The sequence below is a fragment of the Haematobia irritans genome, chromosome 1 (genome assembly GCF_050003625.1).
Source record: "Haematobia irritans isolate KBUSLIRL chromosome 1, ASM5000362v1, whole genome shotgun sequence".
In the NCBI taxonomy this organism is placed as follows: Eukaryota; Metazoa; Arthropoda; class Insecta; order Diptera; family Muscidae; genus Haematobia; species Haematobia irritans.
Genome location: NC_134397.1, coordinates 94,940,074 through 94,963,649, shown reverse-complemented (window position 1 = coordinate 94,963,649; position 23,576 = coordinate 94,940,074). Strand labels below are relative to the sequence as shown.

At 32.2% G+C, this 23,576-nt stretch overlaps 1 protein-coding gene across 15 annotated transcripts in view; it reads left to right on the top strand.

Moving 5' to 3' along the window:
- Window positions 1-23,576, top strand: part of fru (sex determination protein fruitless) — a 1,011,467-nt gene that overhangs the window by 889,650 nt on the left and 98,241 nt on the right. For 2 of the 15 annotated variants that reach the window (XM_075291187.1, XM_075291188.1), the window contains exon 2: window positions 4,236-4,757. The exons of 11 other annotated variants lie outside the window; for them this stretch is intronic. The gene's annotated coding sequence lies outside the window, so the exon portion shown is untranslated. Of the gene's footprint in view, window positions 1-3,585; window positions 4,758-23,576 lie in introns of those variants that run through there. 2 more of the 15 variants (XM_075291186.1, XM_075291185.1) reach the window with 2 other exon arrangements.

The following is a 23,576-nucleotide window of genomic DNA, read 5'->3' as shown; positions in this document are numbered from 1 at the left end:
ATAGCAAAATTATAACTAATTTCGTCAACGGCGACGCCTGCCGAGGCAGCGAAGTCCGAGACAGCAACGGCCATACCGAAAATGCCAAAAATAAAAATTGAAAACGTCGAAAATTACACTAACAACGAAACTAACGAGCGCAAAAAACAGTGCAAAAACAAAACCAAAGCAACCGAAATGAACACCAAAAATATGCGCTTATGGGTCGTAAAGCTGACCTTCAAACATCCACATTTGCCAAATACTAAAACGACAACAACAACAATGACAAAAAGAGCACACAAAAAAACACATTTTGAACGAATTAATAAAACAAAATAAAATACAACAAAATTTGCAAGTTTTTTTTGCCTACTGATGGGTTTGCTTCGCCCATTTTAAAGTTTTGTGCTTTTCGTGTTTTCGCGCGCTCATACATATAGCATATACTATGTGTGTGTGTGTGCGTTTGTTTCGTTGTTGATCTGTTTGCTTGGGTGTAATTTCGAACAAAATATAAATTGGGCACCAATAAATTTTACGAGTTACTAAAACGAGAGAACTGTACCGAATACAGAATATGAATGACGACAGCGAGATATGAAACCGTCTCGAGAGCACCCAGCATGCATATGGTGGGCGTTCTATAATTGTCAATGGTCATTTCGATTTTGGTCCCACTGTGCAAGGGGATGTTTCTGGTGTCTGAGATATTCCTATTGTTGGACGTCGATAAAACAAAGCTTATTTCTTCTTAAGATCCCCTTTGTGCTGTACTGGATGAAATAGTTATTTAAGCACAAAGTAATTTTAGTCGTTAAATTAGCAACGCATTTCTTCAAATAATTTGCAAAAATTTTGATTTTCATTCAATAATTTGTTGTTTAGGTTAGGTGAGAGACTTGTGGGAGACTTTCCCTTGAAAATCGGCGGTTAAGTCAACTGAAATGGCATAGATATGGAAGTAAAAATAGTACTCCCAAAGAAAAATAAAGACATTCCCCCTGAACTAAATTTTAGACAACCGATATTCCCCAATTTTCTTTAAGAGCAAATAAACCTGGGTTTATTGTAAACGTAGTAACGATTTCCCCTGATATTTTTGTTTGTCTTTAAAGAAAATATTTATGCGTCAAAAGAAAACTTTGCTTGTCTAAAAATTCTTTTCTCAGTAGAACTATACATTTCGTAGGTATTTTGGAGAAAGTATTTGAAAGTCGGTGACAAAGCAGCATTCCTTATTTTCATAAAGCGATATATAAACACTATTTCTAACATTTTGTGGAAAATTCTCCCATAATTGAAAACCAAATTTACACGTGGGACTTCTGAAGGTCTAAAAGCGAAGCTGGGAATTCTGATAATTTAGCATAGGTGGACTTTAATCTAGTCCCATTACAAAAATTAAAATTTTATCCAAAAAATGCTCTTTAATTTGACTAGGGACAACTAGGCCATTGTGGCATCGTGATACGTGGTGAATTTATATTATCGTATAGAATGATCTTTGATACTAATTTTAGTTCCATAGTAGGAGACGTCTTTCTTCTCGAAGCCAAAATAGCACTTACGTAATTTCGAATGTCTGAGAAATGTGATCAGAAATAGAAAAATAGTGACCAGATTAGGTCGATAAAACATTAAGGTTTTCGCCTCTATAACTAGTCTGTGGTTTCTCCATATGTTGAGAACACTTAAATACTACCTTTTGTGTTAATGTACTACAAATACATCCAACTGTCTATATATCTATAGCAAAAAAGGGTTGCCCCATACTAAAAGAAAATCAAACAATGATGACTACCAAACCTTATATTCAACACGCTTTCAAAAATTCTTTGAAAGAATTGACTTAGAATTCAGTTTGAGAAATTATTGAGAAAATCGTATTCTCATCAGACAATATCCTCTACAATAGAATTCAATATATTAGCAAAAACTTTTTAAATTGAAAATAATTTTTCAAAGATATTGGAGATTGGACAGTTGAATTTACATATCATCATTATGTTTATTGCATAGTTTGCCCCCATTACACATGGGTTTATAGGGTGTTTTACTCCTGGAAATGGCGTTGGCAATGTTGCAACTTAATTATAACAAGTCTTTGATTAGCATAATGCGAAAAGCGGAAGATTGTGAAGACCATCAGTCCTTCACTACCTATGGAAGCATTAGACTGAAACGTCCTCTATGCAACCGGAAGTGAATCGCTACATAATTTTGTTATTCCAAATTCAAGAATGCTCATAAAGTATGCCATGATCTTGGCTTTAGACATTTAAACAGCGAACGTCATCTTAACGCATTCTAAGCATGTTTGAATGTAGTTTGTGAGATTGGCTTTAATGCGGTTTACCAAATTATCAAACACATGTGTTTTTGAGTGTGTGCGTGTGTACGAACGAACGGGGCGCAACGCTACGACGAGGCCAACGCTGAATGTTTACGATCATGAAGATTGGATTTGAGAGCCACCAAACAAATTGCAAATTCTCGTTTACTCTCAGCATATTCGAAGTTGACTGAGTGTCAGCTATCGTTTGTTTGTATTTGAGAGCATCAAAACAATGATGTTTGAAGAATTTGCTCATTTCGCTGGTTTATTTCGGCAGATAGATAGTGAGCTTTGTATGTGCGTCGCACACTCGTCAACATCATTATTGTCTTTTAACATCAGCCACCAGAACATAAATAGTGGTCGCAGTATATCGGGAATCTCTTTGACGTTGGCGTCGTCACCGTTGTCGTAAACTATGGAATGATGTTATCATTAACGCCAATTCTTAGTACATGAGTCCCACTCTCCGCAAAATGAAATTAAGCTCGCCAAAAAAGCAACCATGTATACGCGCTCGCACTGTCGTTTGTTATACGTAGTGGCTGCGAGCAGTGTGTAGTTGTACATTTCGATGGTGATCGTTATCAAGGTTTTTGGCAATTTGCTTCGTTGCTCGGGCTTTAGTCACTTGATAGGTCGTACCGTTGCGACGTTACTCCTGAATTGCTCACTATTCTCTTTGCAAACTTACATGCACACCACTATGTAGGGGTCGTGTGATTGTGTGTACCTATGAATAAGACATTCTCTTGGCTCCGTTTGCTATTGTGCTTTTATCAATAAAATGTTTTTTTTTATTACTTCGGGGTTTTCTCTTTCATCAGTTGCCTTTGCTTCCACAATGTATGCATGTGTGTGCTATATATTCGTACAATGATGATGATCGTCTTCTATTCGCAAAAATACGAAACATACTGACAAATAGCAATCTTAAGTGGCTCTTGTTAGGGTATCTCTTATATGTGGGAATGTGTTGTATCCCCACATACACACACAATCGGCTAACCACATGGCATGCGAATCTGTATCACACACTTCTCTCCATACACATTAAATCGTGCAAATATATTGCTCATTTGTGTGCGTATGCATATTCGCATATCTATGTAATACCATATGTTGTACATTTTTTTAAATAGGAAATTCGTACAATTTTTCTTATTGAGGCAGACCCATCGTATCGCAAACCACCACCGCCAACAGCAACAAAAACAATAGCGATAGGCGAAAACGATCGCGCAGTTAGCTGAGTAAGGCGTCGATACTCTCGTCGGCGCACTTCTCTCAAACACACTTTAGCGAATTTGTAGTAGTTGGCGTCGGTGGTTCGCAACACTAAGTTGATCATAAAAGCATTAGTTACATATTTGTAATATAACGCTTAACATAAAAAATATAATTCGGAAATTTGGTAAAAATTCGCAACAAACCTATAGAAAATCAAAAGCAAAAAATAAACAACAACAAAACAAAAAATATAATAAAAACAAATCACAACGCAAAATCAAAATAAAAAATTTATGCAATGATAAATGGTTAAAATTTCAAAATTGTTGAAAGAAATTTCAATTGCGAAATATGAATAATGAATAAATTGCTGTTATTGTTTATAAATAATGTTCTCTAATGCCAATTAAATAGGAAATAAAATTCAACTAATTGCACAAAAAATGTTCCACACCCAGAGAAATATTTAGTAACAATTAATCACCCATATTAAAAAAAAATTGTGTCATATTTTCTTTTAGTTAGCAATATAATAAAATAAAAAACAAAAAAAATAAAACAAAAATCTGCAAGTGCCTTAAAAGTACCTAAATCTAAAATACTTACAACACACATGTATACACACTCACCTACATTTCTACAAAAATACTTAATTAAACATTTAGAAATAATACATCATAATTATTAGTGATACCACCAGATCAATTACGTTTCTGTACATCTGCTGAGCCCAGATCAAATTTCGGCCCCATCCTACTCCCTCTTCGCAAGGATCAACGAAGCAAATGAAAAATTTTGAAAATGCAAGCATTCTTAACATTCAAGTGAAAATGTGCCGATTAAAGTACAATGTGATGGTGTAAACGTTCAGAGGAGTTGTTTTTATTTCTGTGATCGGGACATCGTCGAAATTTTGTAAAAATATACAACACTCAACTGGCCCTCGAAAGCAAGTTCAACAAATTAAGAAACAAAAATAAAAAAATCAATACTCCATTGCCGTCTTCAAAATTTCTTTAAAATTGGCCAACTAAATAGAAAAAAGAACTACTACAAAAGAAACCTTAATTTCTTACATAAAAATCTCTCAGTTGCTGGATTAACTGGGATTTCTTAAATTGAATTTTCGTCGGCCGTTCTTAAAAAAATCTAGAAAAATTACGCCCCTCAATTTGGATTACCTTTTTCAATTATATTTCAACACCAGCAGGTGAGTGAGTGTTTCCGTGAATATTACTACGCCTTTTCAATCATATAAACTACACGCAGAAAAAAAATACTAAAGCAAAAGTTCTAAAGGGAAAATTAAACGAAATAAAATTTTGAAAAAAAAAACAGATTTTCTTTTTCGTGGATTTGGAATAGACTACTTTTTCCAAAATTTAGAATTTATTTAATTTATAAAAGCAATTAAAAATTAATTAAAAATATTTTTAATTGGACCAGTGATGTTTTAATTTACTTTGGCAATTGATATTATTTCTGTGCTTTAAGGAATTTAAACAAAATTTTTACCTGTGGATATAAAATAACTTTAAAAATTCTAAAAATCGAGTTTGAATTTTTAGCGATCACTAGAAATCGTTTGGCGCATTGTAAAGAATGCGAAACAAATTTTATAATTTTGAAGATGCAAAACATCTTGGAAACACTAGTAAATTGTTTCTACCGTTTGTAAATCTAAATTTTCTGATATACATTTTTGTGTAACCACCCTAAAACAAACCAAACTAACATATTTTGATATTTGAAATCGAGAGAGTTTTTTTGGTTTATGGAATGTGTTGATTTCTGTATTTTGCTAGAAATGAAAAAAGTGCTTACTGTTTGTTTTCCACCTCAAAAGATTGGTCAAAATTTGTCCACTCCAAGGTATTCAAATATAAATTTGCGCCTGACTTTAAAAATCTTGAAAAGTTGCTTATCCAAATTTGAAGATGCGATTGCCTTGATAAGCCTCATCCAGGTGTCTCGTACGATATTGAGATAAAAATTCACGATATCGTATTGGCAAACTGAAAGTGTACAACACATAGAGGTTTGAGAATTTTTTTTTAAAATTTTTTAAAATTTTATTTGGTTCAATTAACTACTTGACCAAGTCAACAATCAGTCACACACAATAACTTATTAACTCATTCGTTTTTATACCCACCACCATAGAATGGTGACGGGGGTATAATAAGTTTGTCATTCCGTTTGTAACACATCGAAATGTCGATTTCCGACTATATAAAGTATATATATTCTTGATCAGGGAGAAATTCTAAGACGATATAACGATGTCCGTTTGTCCGTCTGTCTGTCTGTTGTAATCACGCTACAGTCTTCAATAATGAAGCAATCGTGCTGAAATTTTGCACAAACCCGTCTTTTGTCTGCAGGCAGGTCAAGTTCGAAGATGGGCTATATCGGTCCAGGTTTTGATATAGTCCCCATATAAACCTACCTCCCGATTTGGGGTCTTGGGCTTATAGAAATCGTAGTTTTCATCCAATTTGCCTGAAATTTGAAATCTAGAGGTATTTTATGACCATAAAGAGGTGTGCCAAAAATGGTGAGTATCGGTCCATGTTTTGGTATAGCCCCCATATAGACCGATCTCCCGATTTTATTTCTTGGGCTTATAGAAACCGCAGTTTTTTTTTTCAATTCACCTGAAATTGGAAATCTAGAGGTATTGTAGGACCACAAATACGTGCGTCAAAAATTGTGAGTATCGATCCATGTTTTGGTATGGTCCCCATATAAAACGAGCTCCCGATTTGGGGTCTTGGGCTTATAGAAACCGTAGTTTTTATCCAAATTGTCTAAAATTGGAAATCTAGAGGTATTGTAGGACCACAAATACGCGTGCCAAAAATTGTGAGTATCGGTCCATATTTTGGTATAGTCCCCATATAGACCGATCTCCCGATTTTACTTCTTGGGCTTATAGAAACCGCAGTTTTTTTTTTTCAATTTACCTGAAATTGGAAATCTAGAGGTATTGTAGGGCCACAAATACGTGTGCCAAAAATTGTGAGTATCGGTCCATATTTTGGTATAGTCCCCATATAGACCGATCTCCCGATTTTACTTCTTGGGCTTATAGAAACCGCAGTTTTTATTCAATTTACCTGAAATTGGAAATCTAGAGGTATTGTAGGACCACAAATACGTGTGCCAAAAATTGTGAGTATCGGTCCGTGGTTTGGTATAGCCCCCATATAGACCGATTTCCCGATTTTACTTCTTGGGCTTCTAGAATCCGAAGTTTTTATCCTATTTGCCTGAAATTGGAAATTTAGTGGTATTTTCGGGTCATAAAGAGGTGTGCCGAAAACGGTGAGTATCGGTCCATATTTTAGTATAGCCCCCATAAGAACGATCTCCCGATTTCTAAAAACCGTAGTTTTTATCTGATTTGCCTGAAATTGTAAATATTCTGGTATTTTCTGGTGTATCGGATTAAGTTTTTATCGGTCCATTTGGTAATGTCTCCATATAGACCGACTTCACTTCTTGAAGTTGTAGAAGGCGCACTGATCATGAAAATTGCTTGAAACTCAATGTAAAATTTCCAGATTTTACTTCTACAGATTTAAGATTTCAAATCAAGACGTTATTTTATAATTTTCTTGCACACTTACAAGAGATGTTAATGATTCCTCTAAAACTCAAACAAAAATGGTTCTTATAAATCCAGAATCTGATATAGTCCTCATAGGTGAAATCTTTAAATTTATCTTCGGGAAGTGTCCTCAAGTCCTCAAGCCCTCCTGAAATTTCAAAGGAAACCCTAATATTTGGTTCATGGTGGTGGGTATTTAAGATTCGGCCCGGCCGAACTTAGTGCTGTATATACTTGTTTTAATCTATGTTGGTGATTGATGTGGTCATTATCGTGATTGGAATAATTTCAATTAAATTTGAATTGCATCAGTTAATTTTGTGATTGAAAACAAAAATATATTTTTTTCTATGTACTTACTTGCAATATGAAATGAAATTTGAAAAATTCATTGCTTTAAAATCATTTTTTTGTGTATGTACCACTTAAGTATGTAAATGCATACGAAGTATAACAATAATTAATTAATTAATCAATCCTATTGAGATTGAAATGTACACAGCTAAGATTTAGATTATGTTCGGAAACGTCACTTTTGATGAAACGCCTCAAATGTGATGTGTGATGTAATTGGCGCTTGGCTGCTGTGCAACCTCAGGCAAATTAAAATAATTTATTAGCATACATTACACATTTGCACACACATACACACACGCACACTTGCTTTTGAGTAGGTTAGGAAAACAACAATAACAACATTAAGTAGAAAGGAAATCGAGTGTAGACAAAAGCATAAACGTGAAAACTATGACAGAGCTGCACAGTTGTCAGCTAATTTGAAAAATGCAGTTTTTTGTTTTTGCCATTACGCAAATTATGGGCAGTGGCATCGATGCTGGTGGCATGCAACACCTTTTACAGTGACACTTTTGACCCCCTTCACATATGTTTTGTGTTTCATTTTCCGTAAGCAAATAAATGAAAAATATTAAAACCAAAAAAACAATTTATTTTCTGCGAAACGAAATGATGGTGATCTTTTTAAGTTTTTTTTTTGCTTCATTAGACAGTCCTGACCTGGGCTTTATTTACTCTTAAATAACGACTTTAACCATACAACACCAGTTGTAGTGTTCTGGCATTACATTTTGTTCAACTCTGCTTGATAGACAATGGTATGAAATCCTCATCAGATTATCCTATTGTAACATATTGTAGAAAAATTCACTATGATCCTCTTATCTACTCTTCAATTCGCCTCCACAGGTACATATATGTTATTTATGCACAGCCATCCCTGTGTTGACAAGCAAAGGCAAAACATTGGTAAAATTGGTTTGCTGACCTAATTTTTGCCTGATCTCATACATCGCCATCGACAATACGGGCGAATGGGGAGAACTTGCTATAACGAACTCTCAGAAGCTTTGCCACTTTGTTTTTGCACACACACACACAAGTAGATTGATATACTCGTATGTGAGTATATTAACTTCTCAGCTGAAAGAAAATTAGCCAAATGGCAAAACAATTTTTTTTTCACATAATTCTCAATATTCACATAGACATCCTCCATATAGTCCTGTATGTAGGTCTATTCGTCATAGAGTCAGACACATAGACATTGGGTCTGTTTCTATCTTGACAATTGCTGCAATATACACACGCATACACAAGTGTCATATACTCATAATTTGAAAATATTCATGTTTTTGAGGCAGCACATGTAAACGAATTGGCCCTGCATATTTATATAGAGGTGTTGCCCACACCTAAATGCCTCTAAACGTTTTTTATGGGTGCGACCAAGCCATATTGTGAAGTTTATATTGGGTATATAAGGATGCTTCGTGGAAATGTGGTTTTAGATTTTCTGTTCACTGGTTTCTTCGAATATATGTAATTGATGTGGGTCGATGCCAGCGTTGTCAGAATTGTTTCACAATAAAACAAATCTAGAAAAGGCCAAAAACGCTAAATATTTGTTGTACCGAAAGTCACGACGAAATTATTATATGTGGAAAACCTTATACTGGCAGTTCGAAAAAAAAAAGATTAAAATTAAATTAATTTTCCCCCCAGATCTAGCGGGAACTAAAAACCAAATTGACAGCACTAAGTGGGACCTACCTAGGTCATTCTAACCAGTGTCGCAAGGGGCAATGAGTTATGCGCCGTTCGCCACACTCAAAAAAGAGTTTACTTGGATCCAAAGATTTTGACCTTCCCTTAACGATTTTGGCATTGATTCCGAGCCAAAGATGCGGCTTCTTTAAAATAAAGAATTTTTTAGCGACATATCTGGCTTTAAATCTAGGACCAATAAAATTAAAATTAGGTTACACATCTCATCTATCAAATTTTCATTCTCTTTTCGCGGTTTATTAATAATGGTACTCACGTACAAACAAATGCCAGTTTAAAAATCCCAATTATAACGGATACTTCAAAGTAGAAAATGTTTTCTTAATTCCAAAAAAAAATTTAAACAAAAGATGCTAAATCCTCAAAATAAGTCTTACTTCCTTATTAACAGCATATCATTCAATGTACCCTTTAGACCTACCCGCAACTTTGAACTGCTCCACATTGAATACTTTCGAACGAACTTTGAAAACAACGATCCACTTCGCCGTCTTTGTAAAGAATTCAATAAATTTTATTATTATCTTGATTTGTCAGAAGAGAAATACAATGTAAAGAAAAAGATAACATTATTATTAAATACTTGATATATTAACAAACAATATGTATATAATGTAATATATTACTGTTAGTCTGTAAGGGTTTAATCCATAGATGAAAATAATAAAAAAAAAAAAAAAAAAAAAGTCTTAGCCTATATTTGAAGCGTTTTTATCTTAAATCTAAAGTTTCAATATTTCAGTTAATTTAATGACAATTTCTTTAAATCAAAAATGTGTTTCTTTACTTTAAGGAAAATTAGCCTTAGTACAAAGACATGCGACTTTAACGGAGGGACGCAAATTTACAAAATTTGTGTCCTAAATGTAATGAAAAAAATTTTGGAAACAAAGATTATAAACTTTATTTTAATTAAAATTTCATTATTTTGAAGAAATTTGTCCTTACTATTTTGTAAATTTAGCATCCTTAAATTTAGGTTGCGTAATCGTTAATATCACGTAAATATTTTTTTCAGTGCATATACTTCGTATAAAATTTTATAAAGCGTCCAACCATCGGCATAAAATGGAGTGATTGAAGTCCTTATTTTGCAGTTGTGAGGCCTGATAAAAAAGAGTCAGGATGACTTAAAAATATATACTCCCATTTCACTTATTTTTATTAGTTGTGTGAACTTGAGTTTGCTGATGTCATAACACAGAGCCTTATACAACCAAGTCACCGAAGCCGTAAAATCATTGCAGAATCAATGCCTTTTACATACACGCAAAGAAAAAAAAAACGTTTGGAAAACGTGTACCGAAAACGTTTTTCTTTTGTTAAAGTTTTTTGAATTGCTTCGAAATTTTTAAACTTTTATCACCAAAAAAATTCGTTTCTTACAAAATTTTTATTTTTTCAATAAAAAAAAGTTATTTTTGAAACAACAACACAGTCCATTTCGTTTATATCAAACACTGTTCTTTTCTGACTTTAGGTCTTTAATAAGACACATTTTACAGTTCAAAATTTAATATAGTACAATGTAATGTTGAACATTTTTTTCGGAATCTTCCGAACATATCTGGAATATATGTACAAAAAAAAAAAAAAACAAAAAAAACTTTGGTCGAAGCAGGGATCGAACCCACGACCCTTGGCATGCAAGTCGGACGTAGCAACCACTGCTCCACGGTGCCAAACTAAGATACATAGCTCAGTGGTTAGTGTGTTGGCTTGCAAAGTGCATGGTCCGCGGTTCGATTCTCCGTCCAGACGAAAGGTAAAAAAATTTTAAAAATATATAAAATCATATAATTTCTTCTAAATTGTTGGTATTACAGGAAAAGGTGTTAAGAACTAAAAAACCTCGTGGATGTGAGAAAGTTGTGAGGGAAAATGCAATTAGCAAGAAAACAATGTTTTTTTTTTTGAGTTAGTCTTTATGAAATTGTTTTTACATCCTGGAAAAGAATAAACGTTTATCGCAAAAAGTATATACTTTTCTTCCAAATACACTTCCTTACAGCGAGGAAAGAATTATTTTTTTGCGTGTAGCCTTTCCATATGTCAGATGTCATTTTTTAGCATAGTAATGGTTCCATTGATATAAACCTGCTTTAGTTTTTCGGGTTTCATTTAAGAATTTTTTTTTTATTTTTAATTCAAGAGTTTTGAAATATCCAGCAAAAATTTTCATTACCAAATAATCTTGATGGTAAAAATTGATTAGCAATTACTATTGACTAGAAATATTGCTTACATTTGAAAGGGCATGGGGAAGTACTTACCAAGAGCGAAATTGTAAGCATGGGCGAGATATGAGTACATAGTATAGTTTGCCAGAAATAAATAAATAGATAGGTGGTAGTACTAGGGATGCCAGATTTTGAAGAGGCAAAAAGAGCACATATGAAAAAAATAGAGCACACTTTTTCAAATAAAATAAAAACATTTAACTCCATAATAATTCATTTAAATATAAAAAATGTTCATAACATACACATAAAATAAACCAATTTCAACTCAAGCTAATTTTCTTCCAATACTTTGTAAGTCATTTGTTTGGTGTTTTTGTGAAAAATGTTATTGAAAGAAGTTTGTTTGCATTCAGAACAGAGTACAAAGTGAAGAAGCAACATCGGCGTGCTCTTCTTCGACTCTGATTTATAAAGTAAAACACTATTTAATTAGAAAATAACGCCATAAGAAAATCTCGCAGTGTGACACTTACATATGTTCAGTTTACTTTTACCATTTATTGAATCGCGTTGGAGTAATATTTGTTGTGATGCATACGAAGAGCACAAAAAAAAATATAGAGCACTAAGAACACATGTGCTCTTTAAAAGAGCACGTCTGGCATCCCTAGGTAGTACTCATGAAAATCTGATATAGGGAAACTGAAAACATCCTGTGGTGATAATAAAACTGGCTGTGGCATTGCTAGAGTATGGCACAAATAATTACCCAGGTTTTGCTGGGTAGAAACACTGGAAAAAAGTATTTTCTTTTCCGAAGAATCAAAATATAGACAAATGAAGTTTTCATTTGATGCTAACAAATGTTCTTTAAGAGCAAGCAAACAAAGTTTACAGACAATCGTTGAAAAGATTATCAAAATTTCCAGATATTTGCTCCTAAAGAAAATACTTTGTTATAAAGGAGAATTCAGTTTGTCTACAATTTCGTTACAGAGGAAAATATTTTTTCTTTTGAGTGCAAGGTTTACTACAAATCATATTATTTAAAACTAATAATATTCCCCCATGCTCCGAAATTCGGAATCGCAAAATTTTCGTTTGAACATAGATTCTTAACCCTCTATCTCTTTTTGTTCGTTACAAGAAAAATAAAATCTTGCGATTTGCGATTCAGAATATCGGAACATTGAGGATTTTGTGATTATACATGTTTTTAATGATTATCACTATGTTTGTGTGACCATGGTCACTACATCATGCTTGTAAAGTAATAGTGTTCAATCGTAATAGGTGTTTTGCCCATCCACCTATTACTTCCATCACCACAGACAATTTTTTTATTACCACCATACACACATTTATGTGTTTGAATGTAAAATCGTTTGACCTAGTATTGGAGATATGATAAAACCTCAAAGTAGAAAAATTTCATCGAGCTAAGATTAATTTTCAATTCGGGGCTTTCATTCGATAGTTAATTTTACATGATATTGGCTATGCGATTGTCTTAATTCTCCAATAGGAAGAATTGCTCCATTGAAAACTCTTCTTCGAGTTACCATACTCAAACCCATTATATTGCCAATATTTGTTGAAAGTTATTTTAAATTCACCTTGATAGTCATCATTAATGTGCCCTTTTGCAGTTTCCTCTCTACCATTTCATGGCGAGCGAATGAGATTTTGCCAAAAATCTATAGACTAACGAAGAATAATGAATATTGAGGCGGCATAAACAATGCAAGAAAAGTGGGCGATATTTTTTCCTCTTATGTTTGCCAAAAATATGAAAAGACACAAAACAATCCAACAAAATTCGCTCTTCAAAATGCCGCATTGGGCTAGAGAAATATTGATTGTGCAGTAGGTAGGTAGGTAGGTACCGAAGTACCTGTGAGGTATGAATACTTGTCCAACTTTTGTTCTGTTCTTTTTTTTTGGTACTTTTGAATTTGTGTTCATAGGATATTTACACAGTTGGTGTTTAAATAAATAATAATATAAGCAAATATCTTATTTGAATCTTATTGAATGATTGCAAATGTATAGGTAAATTTGAAAATAAATCGAGCAGCGCTCATAGCATGTGAGGGAAACCGTCAAAAGTACAACGTTTCAAAATAGCGTTCTTAAATGAAATGCAGGTAAATTTCAAACATGAGTATCTTAAATTTAATAAAAACGTATGTAATTTCATAAAAGCAATTATTTTTGAAAAAAAAAAATGTATCCATAATATTGTGTAAAATCAGTTTCCTCAATTTTTAATTCATATTAGTAAGGTCACTATAATTAAAGGAAAACGCATGACTTCACATTTGTATCTAACTTGAATCAACTTCGAAGATGTGGCTCATTGGCCATATCCTTCTGGTAGTTACTCATGAAAATCTGATATAGGGAAACTGAAAACATCCTGTGGTGATAATAAAACTGGCTGTGGCATTGCTAGAGTATGGCACAAATAATTACCCAGGTTTTGCTGGGTAGAAACACTGGAAAAAAGTATTTTCTTTTCCGAAGAATCAAAATATAGACAAATGAAGTTTTCATTTGATGCTAACAAATGTTCTTTAAGAGCAAGCAAACAAAGTTTACAGACAATCGTTGAAAAGATTATCAAAATTTCCAGATATTTGCTCCTAAAGAAAATACTTTGTTATAAAGGAGAATTCAGTTTGTCTACAATTTCGTTACAGAGGAAAATATTTTTTCTTTTGAGTGCAAGGTTTACTACAAATCATATTATTTAAAACTAATAATATTCCCCCATGCTCCGAAATTCGGAATCGCAAAATTTTCGTTTGAACATAGATTCTTAACCCTCTATCTCTTTTTGTTCGTTACAAGAAAAATAAAATCTTGCGATTTGCGATTCAGAATATCGGAACATTGAGGATTTTGTGATTATACATGTTTTTAATGATTATCACTATGTTTGTGTGACCATGGTCACTACATCATGCTTGTAAAGTAATAGTGTTCAATCGTAATAGGTGTTTTGCCCATCCACCTATTACTTCCATCACCACAGACAATTTTTTTATTACCACCATACACACATTTATGTGTTTGAATGTAAAATCGTTTGACCTAGTATTGGAGATATGATAAAACCTCAAAGTAGAAAAATTTCATCGAGCTAAGATTAATTTTCAATTCGGGGCTTTCATTCGATAGTTAATTTTACATGATATTGGCTATGCGATTGTCTTAATTCTCCAATAGGAAGAATTGCTCCATTGAAAACTCTTCTTCGAGTTACCATACTCAAACCCATTATATTGCCAATATTTGTTGAAAGTTATTTTAAATTCACCTTGATAGTCATCATTAATGTGCCCTTTTGCAGTTTCCTCTCTACCATTTCATGGCGAGCGAATGAGATTTTGCCAAAAATCTATAGACTAACGAAGAATAATGAATATTGAGGCGGCATAAACAATGCAAGAAAAGTGGGCGATATTTTTTCCTCTTATGTTTGCCAAAAATATGAAAAGACACAAAACAATCCAACAAAATTCGCTCTTCAAAATGCCGCATTGGGCTAGAGAAATATTGATTGTGCAGTAGGTAGGTAGGTAGGTACCGAAGTACCTGTGAGGTATGAATACTTGTCCAACTTTTGTTCTGTTCTTTTTTTTTGGTACTTTTGAATTTGTGTTCATAGGATATTTACACAGTTGGTGTTTAAATAAATAATAATATAAGCAAATATCTTATTTGAATCTTATTGAATGATTGCAAATGTATAGGTAAATTTGAAAATAAATCGAGCAGCGCTCATAGCATGTGAGGGAAACCGTCAAAAGTACAACGTTTCAAAATAGCGTTCTTAAATGAAATGCAGGTAAATTTCAAACATGAGTATCTTAAATTTAATAAAAACGTATGTAATTTCATAAAAGCAATTATTTTTGAAAAAAAAAAATGTATCCATAATATTGTGTAAAATCAGTTTCCTCAATTTTTAATTCATATTAGTAAGGTCACTATAATTAAAGGAAAACGCATGACTTCACATTTGTATCTAACTTGAATCAACTTCGAAGATGTGGCTCATTGGCCATATCCTTCTGGTAGTTACCTAAATTCCATTTATAATTTTCTTTTGATTATCTTTGCTTGTATATAAATGAAGTAGAAGCTAAAGCTAAATTAATCTCAATTAAACAAGAGTAAGTCGAGTTAAACAAATCAATTAATCTAGGTGAGCTTGAATTAAAATTAATTGACCTTAAATTAAATCACCGTAAAATGGATATAATTAAGTGTAATAAAAAAAAATTAATTCAATTCATAAATTGGTCGAATTATTTAAACCCTATTTAATTAAATGAAACTAGATAAATTTTCGTATATCCACTTAAATGCCATTTCCACTATTCGCGACAAATACATGAACGTGAAAATGTGGAGTCCTGAATTCCACGGTCTGTTTTTAATTTTTCTGCAATCAGCTGGGTTGCACAAATCTTGGTGATTTGTGTACTAAGGTGGAAATCAATATAAGCTAAAACAAGAGGCTCTTTTCATTATTTTTTAATTAAGCATAATATTTTTTAAAATAAAGCTGATAATAATTATAATGTTTAATATGCGTACTTTGTTTTTTACTTGAAATACATCCATTGGGGACATAATTAATTTCACGATGAAAACGACAGCTTTTCATATGTTTCACTGTAAAAATTATATGTTTGGAACTCAAATTTTTAGCACATTATTTTTAAGTTCTAGCTTATAATGTTCGTAAACTAGTATAACATGTTTGGGACATACCTATATGTTAATAATATAAATTTGGAAAATATGCGAACATGAGCATAAAACGTCTTAAACAAAACTAGACATTATATGGAATCGAAAGAAAATAAATAAGTTGTAAATATTATTTAATTTAATTCGATTCAGTTTTTCCTAATGTGGCAAGGTACTTGCCTTAAAAAATGCTCAGAATCGGTCAAAACCAAGTTCCACGAATGAAACAATTTATTTAGTTATTTAATTAAGAGGTATCTTGTACAACAAGATTGAAGTCTTTTGATTAAAGTACAGGAGTTTAATTAAAAAATATCCGTTATAAGTTTAAAAAGGCAAAACTGAAACATGATAATAATTTATAGTAAAAAATAAAAAAGATTATAAAATTTTAATACAAAATGAAAATATGTTTAAAATTAAATTGTAAAGTTTAATATATTGAAAAAGTTTCGTGCGTTTATAATAAATTAATTATTAAATAAATTTAAAGCAAGAAGAAGTAAAAAAACAAAACAGTTAAAATATCATATGTATAAGAGATTACTGGATTAATTAGTTTACAAAGAGCAAAAACTATTTTTTTTTAATTTCATTGTGTTGTTAGTTTTCTGCAAATTATTAGGTAGATTATTCCAGAGACGTATGGTGTAAACAAAGAAATGCCACTCAGAGACTAAACTTCGATACCGCATTGGAACAATTTTCTTACGATTTATTAAAACAAAGCCTCTCATAACATATCAATAACGTGGTTGACCCGAGTCGATTATTTTGTGAAGATACACAAGTGATCTAATATTAATTGCATCATCAAATGATATTCTCGAGCAAAGCCATTATTTATTACAAGCACACTGTAATAACTTTTAGTCTGGAATCACCAAAATCTAATCGGTTTGGATCTTGAGTATTGGTGATGAAAATATTTTTTTTTTAATTTGGAATATTTAAGTTACTTAAGATGTTAAATTGGAGCCTTGACATACTCAAGGTGTTATGGCAGTTTTTTTCTCGTCTACCACCATAGTGTTTCACTACACTACCAATATAATTCACGACTTTTGTCGATTTTGTATGAGATAATAAAAAATCTACAACACCTTCCTCTTTCAATTTCTTTTTGTATTTGACGATTAGTCGATTTTCGCTAATTTGATTCGATAAAATTTATTTAGTCGATTTTCGGCGTTTTTTTAATATTGTATAAAGTCGATTAGGCAAACCATTTTATTTTTGCCATTGTATCCCAAACACACTCAAAAAAAAGTGAACTCTCTATTTCACTAAAGCCAATTTAACTTTATTTTAGTTAATGGAATTATTATGTTTGGAGAAAGTTTCATTTACTCTAATAATTTTTTTGCGTACGTTAGTTAAATGAACTAAAAAACGAGAAACAATTATTCTCAAATTAAGCAAAAAGATTAAATTCGCGCTTCCCACAAAATAGTTCATTATTTCTTTAAATTTGTAAATTTTACCAAAAATGCGTTCATCATGAACTTCGTATGTCAATAAAGACATTCTTGCATTTTTTAACTCCAAGTTTTTCCTTCAAACTACAAAATTTTCTTTGACAAGTGAAAAAAATTAATTATACCTAATAAATTTTCTTGCATTTGTCGAAAAATATTTACTTATTTTTGTGATATCGGCGACATGTCAACGTTTGTAATACTGTTTAGTTAAAATTTTCTAAAAATAGTCAAAATTTTCTAAAATTAACCAAAAATTTTCTTCCTGGTGGGTTCACCGTTTTTTCAGTGCATAAACTATTCAAGAAATAGCAACATTTTTTCATAGCAAAGCTTTTCTAAATTTCCTGGAAATACAAATATTGTATATATTTTTTGTTCTAGAGAAAAACTTTAAAACTCCGTTAGTTTAAAATTTTGTTTCATATTTAACCCTTATACTATTGGGCCATTTGGTGATCCACGTCACATTTATCATCATCACATTCCTTAACTTACTGTTGCAAAAAATTAAAAACAAAAATAAAAGATTTTACTACTCAGCATGAATGCAGTAGATGTCAACAATTCATGCACTACTGCACTCAAAAAAACAAATTTACTTGGATCCAAAGATTTTGACCTTCCTTTTAGGATTTTGGTATTGATTCCGAGCTAAAGATGCGGGTTCTTTAAAATAAGGAAATTTTTTTGCGATCTATCTGGCTTTAAATCCAGGATCTATAAAATTGAAATTAGGATACAGATCTCATTTATCGGATATTTGAAGCGTTTTTATCTTAAATCAAATAATTCAATATTTCAGTTAATTTAAAGCGATTTCTTTAAATCAAAAATGTGTTTCTTTACTTTAAGGAAATTTTGCCTTAAAGATATGCAAATTTCCAAAATGTGTGTCCTAAATTTTTGAAGCAAAGTTTATAAGCTTTCTTTTAATCAAAATTTCATTATTTTAAAGAAATTTGTCCTTAATAGTGTGTAAATTGCGCATCCTAAAATTTCAGGTTGCGTAATCTTTAATATCACGTAAATATTTTTTTCAGTGTGAGTAGTAAGAACTTTTGATTAGATTGCATCAGTAAGAAATTATATTCCAATAATCCAAGGGATAAAGAAAATGGCTTAAGAAAAGCCTACTTTGATATGTTATCCAAAAAAACGTATTTGGAAAACAGTGGTAGTACAATTTCTAGCCCTATTGCCGAATAATATTTTCCGAATCACTTAAATGTTCATAACATTTCAATTGTATTGAAATGCTAGAAATTTCAACATAATTGTTTATTGGATATATGTACAGCAAAATGTGAATAATAGTATAGATGATAATGTTTACAAAACGTAAACTTTTTTTGTTCACTTTTCTAACTCATTTTTTTTTTGTTTAAGATAATTCAGCAAAACAATAAATACCAACAAAAATTATTCCCGTACAATAGGTGTTTCAGTTAATCGCACACACACACACACATACACATGTACACATGTGTTCCACATTGTATTGTGCCAAATATTGGGGGGCATAAAACACATACTTGTAGCACACACAGGCCCACACACCCTTTGCAAATTTGTAACAAATGTTTCCGAGTGTTTTCTGGTTGTTGTTCTATACTTTTCATATATACTTTTTTTTCGTTAATTTTTTTATTTGTTATTTTTAGCAATTGCTTGACGTAAGTTTATATGTAGCTACTTTTCGCACCAACATACTTGCATACATATTGTCGCTTTTATTTATTTGGATGTGTGTGTATTTAATTTTTGCCAAAAAAAAAAAATGTTTTATAATTGCCATCTAATCATCGTATACAACTTGTATACATAAAGATAAACATACGTACATACATATGTATGTAGTGAACTTTGTGTACATGTGTGTATGTATTGTATGGTATATATTGTATTTATTTTATTTTGTTGCCGTTTGGCTTTCTGTAAAGAAATGTTGTCGTTGTTTTTTTCTTTTTAATTTAGTTTTGATAAAAATTGAAACAACAATTTGACGATGACAAGAGATGGTGAAAATATTTCACGAAATTTATAACATCTGCCTGCGGCAAAAGTCCGATTTTATTGGCTTGTAGGTTATGTCTGTGTTGTGTTTCATCATTTCAAAAGTCCTGCTGTCATGCCGATGGACATTTGCAGTACTAAATGGATGTTGGTAAATCATGTGACACTAGCAGTCAGTGACAAAGTTACACCTACAGATATCTACAAACAGAGAGCTTTCCGTAGAAACAATGTCAACGAGTAAATTTTGCATAGTTATGTCCTGTAATGGATTTACGATCCTCAAATTTAAATCGATTTCTTAGAAATTTCGTATATTCTTTCTTGGTATTGGGCAGACATCATAGCTTAACAATGGATCAAGTATTAAGCAAATCTGAAAATGATAAATTAAATTTTAACAAATCCCAGCTTTCAATTTCTCAACTGGGAAAGATTAAATAATAATGTCCGAAACAAGGCCAAATTTTATGGATGTAGGAACAAATGCGGGAGTAGTATATTGCAAAGGGATCTTATAGAAGAATATAGTCAACAAGGGAGTTGACCTGAATTCGAAGATAATTAATTTATTATTATGATTATTTTTCTTATAGTCTAGAAAGTTCCAGTTTGGGTTGTGGTCAGAAATTCTGGAGTCGCCGTCGGCCAAACCAAAAATTTAAAAACACTTTTCTTCAATAGAATTCCCAATCCCAATAGTGGAAGGTACAATAAATCAAATTAAGATTTCAAATGTACACACAAAAAAGATATTATTTCTTCAATCACGAAATTAATTGATCCAATTTATTATTAATGGAAATGATAGTATTAATTACCAAAGTCAATTTAATTGATCCAATTAAAAAAATAATTGATACAATTAATGTTAGCGATTGATTTTTATTTCAATTAAAAAATTTGTTGAATCAATAAAATTTATAATAGAATATTTTTTAAAACTCAATTAAAATTTTATTTAAAAAAAAATGTTCGTGATATTTTTTTCATATTGTACTATAACCCCTCTAATACGGCCACTGGCTGATTGTTTGCAAAAATTTTTAAATTCTGCAGCGGCATAAAATCGTAAAAGAACGCGGTGAACAATTAGCAAGTCCTCTTTCGGCTGTCGACACGTTTAAAGCAAAACTTACGCAATCAATCATGTGAAGGAAATTGCTCTTATTGAAGATGAATTATATAATGCCGATGAATCTGATAAATGTCGGGGTCTGCTCTCAACAAACATACGGTTTCATCCAATCTAAAGCAAGTGTGTCGCATAAGTTTCCACTACCTGCAATTGACATTGTTTTTGTTTTTTTAATTTCGTGGCTACTGTCAAATTTAAGCAAAAAAACAAATTGGTAGCCACATCCAGTTAGTTTTTGAAGATTGGTTCAAAAACGTTTTTATTGGCAAACCCAAAATAAAAGAACTCAATACTGACCCAACCTTTTGAGACCCATTCTGTCATCAAATTACATGGCAATACTACACTCAATGGACCGGAATTCAACACGGAATTTCAAGGCACCCTACATATTTATCTTCTAAGCCCTATTCTCAAAGAAAATTATGCAATCATGGAAGTATGCTGAAATCCTTTTTTATTAATTTAGATATGTAAAGATGCAACCATTACAACTTGGAATCTTTCTGCTAACTTGAGTAGTTCCGAAATTGGCCAATGGGCTCGTGGTGAAAATGAATATGACCACGATTTTTCTGAATACGCTGTTCAGTTAGTTTTGTTGATGTAATATATATATCTTTCGAAATATTTATGTAAAACTCCCACCAATTAAATACTTTAAATTTACTTGTACTGTAGTCCGGACATGTCGAAACAATATCTGTTCGAATTAAGGAGGTTGTACTTAACATTACACCACAAAAATCTTTTTTCGATTTTCAAAGCTACAAGTTTAGACCTTCATTTAAGAATTATTTAGTCTAAACATACCTTTAGGAAACAGCCAAAACGATTTTTAAATTTAAATTATGACATAGATATGAGTATTATGACACAGATATTAACAAAGCTATTCCCACAAATATTAATGTGCGTGGAAAGGTTCATTCGCCCGAACCGAAACATGTACAGTCCAGGCGTGTATAGATTTGTATCTGGCGTTTTCTTTTCAAGGGCTCTGTTAACCATGTTCCTTAATCTATATCTGTCCATAAAGCTCTAAAAATAATTGTATAATTAGATATAATGCATTTGGACGTCAATTGCCTGTTTCGGTATCAGGCTAACATGAAATATATGTCATCTTGTTATTTCCAATTTATATAAGTTGAAGAAGACAATGTCTACACGTCTTAAATTTAATAGGTTTGGATAACACAACTGAATTGTGAAGGTAGCAGCAACCTATGCCATCGGTTTACACAAGCAATAGCTTATATTGTATTAGTTGTATTGACCGAATTAGTTGGGAGACACAACTGCCTTTTGGTAGTTGCTGTAACTGCCAAAAGGAGATTGACAATAAATTCGGTTGCTACAACCAATCTGTATTCTCTGTGTACTGTCCCACGATGTATCAATGTAGGAACAACTTCCGTAAATTCGCCACATGCAATTTGGAACCGTTTGTGGACAAAGGAATACGCCTTCTTCATTTCATGGGCCATATACAAATAAGGCATACCTGGGAAATTGCGTTGACATTCTAATCTCTTCATCAACTATGCAACCCCCGCCACTCCCACACACACACATCCAATGCACCAGTGCTTAGTATCAGAGTAACAGCCAAATTAGAACCCACAAATAGAGTGCGAACATATGACGGCACATCGTAACACTTGTGCGCGATTAGTTTGTATTGTTGCTTCTTTATAAATACTTTATTCCACTTAAGATGATATGCCTGTGTACACTCACACCGCATGCACACACACACACACACACCCGTTCACTATGACTAAATAGCCTCAGTCCCCTTTGAAGCGTTTCTCATCCTAGAACTGTGGATTGTACTACATTGTAATTCTCTTGGACATAGAAATTTATGAGTACACGCACACACACCCACTGGCATAGCTGCGAAGAGTCCACGGGTCTACACGCATGGTGTTTGTTTTACGTGAGTGCAACAGAAATGTTGCAATTTTCTTTAAAATATCCAACAACTATAACAACCATATAGGCATTGAGTAGAGTGATGACAATGGAGATGGCTAGGACGAAAGGTATCAACAATAATAACAACAGCGAAAGAAACAACAACAGCAACAAATCATAGCAACGAAACTGTGCCACTGGGCGTAGGTGTTAACAGTTCTTTTGCAAATATTCAATTGTAAGAACAACAAATAGACACAATCAAAAGTGTGCGCGCACACATTCATTCACACACTGCAACACACATGAGACTTTGGAAAATTTAATGAGTGCTACTATGCAATTGACTTCCATGCATTTGCATCCACTCAAAAAAAAAAGTGAACTCTCTATTTCACTAAAGCCAATTTAACTTTATTTTAGTTCATGGAATTATTATGTTTGGAGAAAGTTTCCTTTACTCTAATAATTTTTTGTGTACGTTAGTTAAATTAACTAAAACCGAGGAACACAATATATTCAAATTAAGTATAAAAATTAACTAAATTCGTGTCTTTCACAAAATAGTTCAGAATTTCTTTAAATTTGTAAATTTTACCAAAAATGCGTCCGTAATGAACTTCGTATGTCACTAAAGACATTCTTGCAATTTTGAACTCCAAGTTTTTCCATTTTTCTTTAACAAGTGAAAACACTTAGTTATGTCTAATAAATTTTCTTGAATTTGTCGAAAAATATTTACTTATTTTTATGACATTGGCGTGATGCCAACGTTTGTAATACTGTTTAGTTAAAATTTTCTACAAATATTCAAAATTATCTTAAATTA